Here is a 6,248-nt window from a genome sequence, read left to right on the forward strand (position 1 = left end):
TTCCAATTTACATCTTAGCTGATTTTGTTCTGTTCAATAAAAAAATGCATGATATTTGTTATTCATAAACACTAGTACCTAATCATTCATTTGTGTCCAAAGTAAAGTACAATTGATAGGCATATTTTACACCCATATTTTACGTACATCTTTATAATATTTTTACATTAATTAATTACTATTATATAATAATTATTTAATTTTAGAGTTTAATTAATTAATTAGTGTTTATAATAATAATTATCCTTTTCCTCCGTAATAATAATAATAATAATAATAATAATAATCCTATAACATGATACCCACCGCCCCTAATCTTAGAAAAAGACAAAAACAAATAAAACATGAAACATTATATTGACATTTGTTTCTTTCTAATTCCTACGTACAGTATGTACATGCGGAGACTTCATCTTCAGCGCAAATTTTGGAGAGGTGTGCAGCTGGCGAATGGTTTAATGGATTGGCGCAAAAATAGGGAATGAAGGGCAGATAATAGATTAATCCTATTTTTAGAATACTATAAATAGATGTTAGAGTAGTATTTAAAGATGTTCATTCTTCCCCTCTCGATTATTCTGTAAAGCTGTTATCAATGTCCATTCATTGCTAATTTCTTTAGCTTGGTTTAGTGAATTGAATCCCCGGAATTGATTATGCTGTAAGATTATTTATTTATTTTTATTATATAATTTTTATGCATTTGGGTATTAAATATTCTTCTAAGTTATTTGAATAGTTGTATCATTTAATTGCTAGGGAGGCCTACTAGTTATTTACTTGATATAATTATTTGCTATATTAGATAATGTTGTGCTACAAATTATTCTAATATTCAGTAGCAACTAGGTTAATTATTGACGGCTTAGTGATAATTGGACTCGGGTAGAATATTTTCCTAAGTTAAATGCAACCGCTTGTGCTTGTGTTATTTAGTTTGTCGATTTTCCTAGTTCCTATTGCTGCTATTAAATTAAATCTATAGCGCTTGTCTTAAATTATTTAGTAGTTAGGGGTAATTAAACCGCGTGTGCTTTAGTTACCTACAACTAAGGGAAAACGGAAATAAAATAATTTCACGACAAATATTCAATTGCATATTAATTGCTTTATGAATCAATGATCAGTGTTATATTCCGATGGTAGATCTTTACTAACCAAGGTTTTCTATTCTGAGTGTTTTCAATATATTGTTTTCATTGCTTTATTTGTTTATTTTCTTTGATTATCACCTTCATACCAAAACCCCCTTTACTTTAATTTGAACACATACATTAAACTAGTTAATCCTCGTGGGATCGATCCTTACTCCCGCTACTACGTTTGTAAGGTTTTAATTTGGGAGCCTACGACAGCTTACCAAATTTTGGCGCCGTTGCCGGGGAGATTTTCTTGTTTATTTTGTGTTTATTTAATTATTTATTTGTTTATTTGTTTTTCTCGTTAATTTGACCCATAAAATTTTTAAAAAAAAAAAAATCTTTTCTTGCGTTACTTTTACATAAATGCTGCAATATATTTTCTTTTTATTTATGCCTATAACTCGATCTGCTAACAAAGAAGTCCTGCCATACAATCCAGAAATTGAAAGAACTGTACGCAGGTGGAGGAAACAAGCTTTGAACAAATTGGAGTTTAGTGATCTGGCTACCGATTCTAATTTAGAAGAGGAACACATGGCTCAGAATCGGACTTTAAAAGAGCTTGGAGCACCAAATTTAGATCACCAACCTTTATGCATCACTTTCCGTGCTCTAGATGCTAATGTCCAATTTGAATTAAAATCTGGATTATTTCATCTTTTGCCTTCTTTTCATGGACTTGCAGGTGAAGACCCTCACAAGCACTTGAAGGAATTCCATGTGGTGTGTTCAAGTATGAAACCCACAGGGGTTACTGAAGAACAAATCAAGTTGAGAGCCTTCCCATTTTCGTTGAATGATTCAGCGAAGGATTGGCTATATTATTTACCTTCCGGAAGCATTTCCACATGGAATAACTTAAAGACACTATTCCTTGAAAAATATTTCCCAGCTTCAAGGGCAGCCAACATTAGAAAGGAAATCTGTGGTATAAGGCAAAACAATGGAGAGTCATTATATGAATATTGGGAGCGTTTCAAAATGCTTTGTGCAAGCTGCCCACACCATCAAATTAGTGAGCAATTACTCATTCAGTACTTTTATGAAGGACTTTTTCCAATGGATAGAAGCATGATTGATGCTGCAAGCGGTGGTGCTTTAGTTGACAAGACACCAGACGCTGCAAGAACTCTAATTGCGAACATGGCTGCAAATTCTCAACAGTTTGGCAATAGAATAGTCCAACTGTCTAAGCATGTGAATGAGGTAAATATTTCTGCTCTTGAACAACAAATTTCTGGTTTAACTACTCTTGTCCGTCAATTAGCAGTAGGCAATATGCAAACTGTAAAAGCATGTGGAATTTGCTCGGTAGTTGGGCATCAAACTTATGCCTGCCCAATTCTTCAAGAAGAACCTATTGAACAAGTTAACATGACTGGAGGTTTTCCTGGACAACCTCAAGGTAAGTATGATCCGTTCTCCAATACATATAATCTCGGATGGAGGGATCACCCAAACCTTAGCTATGGGAACTCACAAGGGAACCAGTTTGTTCATAATCGTTCTAATTTTCAACAGTATAGACAACCATTTCCTTCAAGACAACAACCGACCCAAAACTTTAGCTTAGGTACGAATCTAGAAGATATTGTTAAATCTCTTGCTACTAACACTTTGCAGTTTCAACAAGAAACACAACTATTCCAACAAGAGACAAGAGCTAGTATTCAAGAAACAATGGCTAGTATTCAAGAAACAAAGGCTAGTATTCAAAACTTGGAAAGACAAATGGGCCAACTAGCAACTACGGTAAGTCGGTTGGAAGCACAGAGTTCTGGCAAATTACCCTCTCAAACAGTTGTTAATCCTAAAGAGAATGTAAGTGCAATTAATGTTGAAAGTATGTCGCTGGAAAAGAATGTTGATTTGAATAAGGAAATAAGTGCAGGAATCATTGCCAACAATAAAGAGAAGTCCCAAGGTAAGCTTTCTTCTTTTTCTGATTATGAACCAGTACCCCCATTTCCTCAAGCTCTTTTAGAACCAATAAGAGGAAACTCAAATAATGATCTGTATGAGACCTTTCGTGAATGTGATGCTAATAAACCACTTTTAGATTCTATGAAAAAAGTACCTCGCTATGCAAATTTTCTAAAAGAGGTACGCACTATGAAAAAGAAACGAAATAATGAAAGAATTGAGGAAGTGAAAGTGCAAGAGAATGTCTCTATGGCTAGTCAAAGCAATCTTCCTGAAAAGTGCAAAGACCCAGGTATGTTTACTATTCCATGCATGATAAGTGGGGTGAAATTTGAAAATGCTATAAATTTAGGAGCTTCTATTAATGTCATGCCATATTCTGTTTATGCTTCTTTAAATCTTGGACCCCTAAATAAATCTAGTATAATAATTCAATTGGCTGATGGATCTACTACATATCCTAGGGGTGTGATCGAGGATTTGATTGTTGAAGTTGATAACTTGGTTTTTCCTGCTGATTTTTATGTGCTTGATATGGAAAATAATAATCATATTTTGTTAGGAAGGTCATTCTTAAAAACTGCAAAAACAAAAATTGATATTCATAGTGGTATGCTTACTATGGAGTCTAATGGTAAACTTGTGACTTTTAATATTTATGATACCATGAAATCTCCTAGTGATGATAATTTTACAATTTTTGTTGATTCTTTGAACTTTGTTACATTTGATGAAATTGTTTCGAATGAAAAAGAAAGAAATAATAAATCATCTTTGAGTACTAATCTGCATGAAGGAACTGTTTCTTTGAATACTCATAATCATAGAAGGTACTCAAAAAGACGATGAAAATTTAAAGAAATATCATAAGTCGAGTCAACGACGATAAACAAAGGCGCTGCTTGGGAGGCAACCTAAGGTGTGTTTGTTCCATTTTTTTTCTTTTATTCCATATTCTCATTCAATAACCCTTTCTTCTGTGCTTTTTTATTCAACATTGGGGACACTGTTGATAATAAGTGTGGGGGAGGGGATTTAGTCTTATTATTTATTTGCTTATGTAAAAAATTAAAAAAAGTTTTATTATTTATTTTCTTATTTCAGAATTTTCAAAAATATTTTACTACTATTTTATGTAAAAAAAAAAAGTATTATTTTGAAAAAAATTATATTTTCCTTTCTTGAAATTCATAATGTAATTGAATAAATAGTTTGGCAAAATGTGATTAGTTTGTTAGCATTTCTTGTTTGATATGTAGTGGCTATATTAAGTAAGCAATAAACCTGTGAGTGTTTTGAGCTATTGACTGACACTTCGGTCTTATTTTCTTTCTATTGTGCGATTTCTTCCATAATTTTGTTTCTCTAGAACTTGCCTTGATTCTCTTTTAAAGCTAATTAGACCATGCATGATTCAAGTGTGATTAAGGCCATTATTTGATCTTGAGCCTCACTAGCCAAATAACCGATTTGTCCTATGATTTATTTCCGCTTGTTAACCATTTTGAGCTTTATGGCCATTCTTTTCTTTATTTTGAACCACATTACAAGCCTTTTATATCTAAAAATAATGCCTTCACCCAGCTGAATAACTAGTGGAGCAAATTTTGAATTATTCGTGTAATCTACGTGAGGTTGTGAGGAAGAAGTGTGGGGGAGGTCACTTTCTTGTGTTAATATGATGGAGAATGAGGTGGGGTGTATCTTCATTGCTGATTTGTCACTAGTCTTCTATGAAAAAGAAAACGAAGACAATTCATGATTCCAAAAAAAAATATGGAAATTGAAAAAATGAAAAAATGGAAAAATGGAGAATATATGTTTGAAAAAAGAAAAATATTGCTGAAAATTTATGAGAAAATGAGAAAGAATTAGCAATTGATTTTGAGTTGAAGTTACTTCTAAATAAATGAAGTAAGGGGAAATTCTGGTAATACTGAGGAAGCATTCTATACTTGGTGTTGAGCAAGTATCTTGGATTATTTGTATTTATTTGCTCCTCTAGTTTGAAAGCTTTTGTTTAAGCTACTTTCCTAAATATTCCCTACCTTAACCCTAGCTCCATTACAACCTGTGGAAAGTCCTTATGATTTGTGTCATGCATGACTCTTGTAGTGGTGATTGAGAAGATATGCAAGCCTATGGTAGAGCAATTTTATAGGAATGAACTTGAGTGAAATTTATACCCATCAAACACTTGAGTGATGAGTGATATTCCTGTGAGGGCTTACTTATTTAGTTTTCTCAATTTTCAGACAGGGGTGTTATCTTATTAATTGCAGGGTGCTTCAGATTGTTGTTCATGATATGTTATGAGTTTTGGGGATTTGATTTATTTACTTCGCAAATAATATTTTTGATTGGGGACAAGCAAATGTTTTAGTGTGGGGGAATTTGATAGGCATATTTTACACCCATATTTTACGTACATCTTTATAATATTTTTACATTAATTAATTACTATTATATAATAATTATTTAATTTTAGAGTTTAATTAATTAATTAGTGTTTATAATAATAATTATCCTTTTCCTCCCTAATAATAATAACAATAATAATAATAATAATAATAATAATAATAATAATAATAATAATAATCCTATAACATGATACCCACCGCCCCTAATCTTAGAAAAAGACAAAAACAAATAAAACATGAAACATTATATTGACATTTGTTTCTTTCTAATTCCTACGTACAGTATGTACATGCGGAGACTTCATCTTCAGCGCAAATTTTGGAGAGGTGTGCAGCTGGCGAATGGTTTAATGGATTGGCGCAAAAATAGGGAATGAAGGGCAGATAATAGATTAATCCTATTTTTAGAGTACTATAAATAGATGTTAGAGTAGTATTTAAAGATGTTCATTCTTCCCCTCTCGATTATTCTGTAAAGCTGTTATCAATGTCCATTCATTGCTAATTTCTTTAGCTTGGTTTAGTGAATTGAATCCCCGGAATTGATTATGCTGTAAGATTATTTATTTATTTTTATTATATAATTTTTATGCATTTGGGTATTAAATATTCTTCTAAGTTATTTGAATAGTTGTATCATTTAATTGCTAGGGAGGCCTACTAGTTATTTACTTGATATAATTATTTGCTATATTAGATAATGTTGTGCTACAAATTATTCTAATATTCAGTAGCAACTAGGTTAATTATTGACGGCTTAGTG

The sequence above is a fragment of the Ipomoea nil genome, unplaced genomic scaffold (genome assembly GCF_001879475.1).
Source record: "Ipomoea nil cultivar Tokyo-kokei standard unplaced genomic scaffold, Asagao_1.1 scaffold3401, whole genome shotgun sequence".
Lineage (NCBI taxonomy): Eukaryota > Viridiplantae > Streptophyta > Magnoliopsida > Solanales > Convolvulaceae > Ipomoea > Ipomoea nil.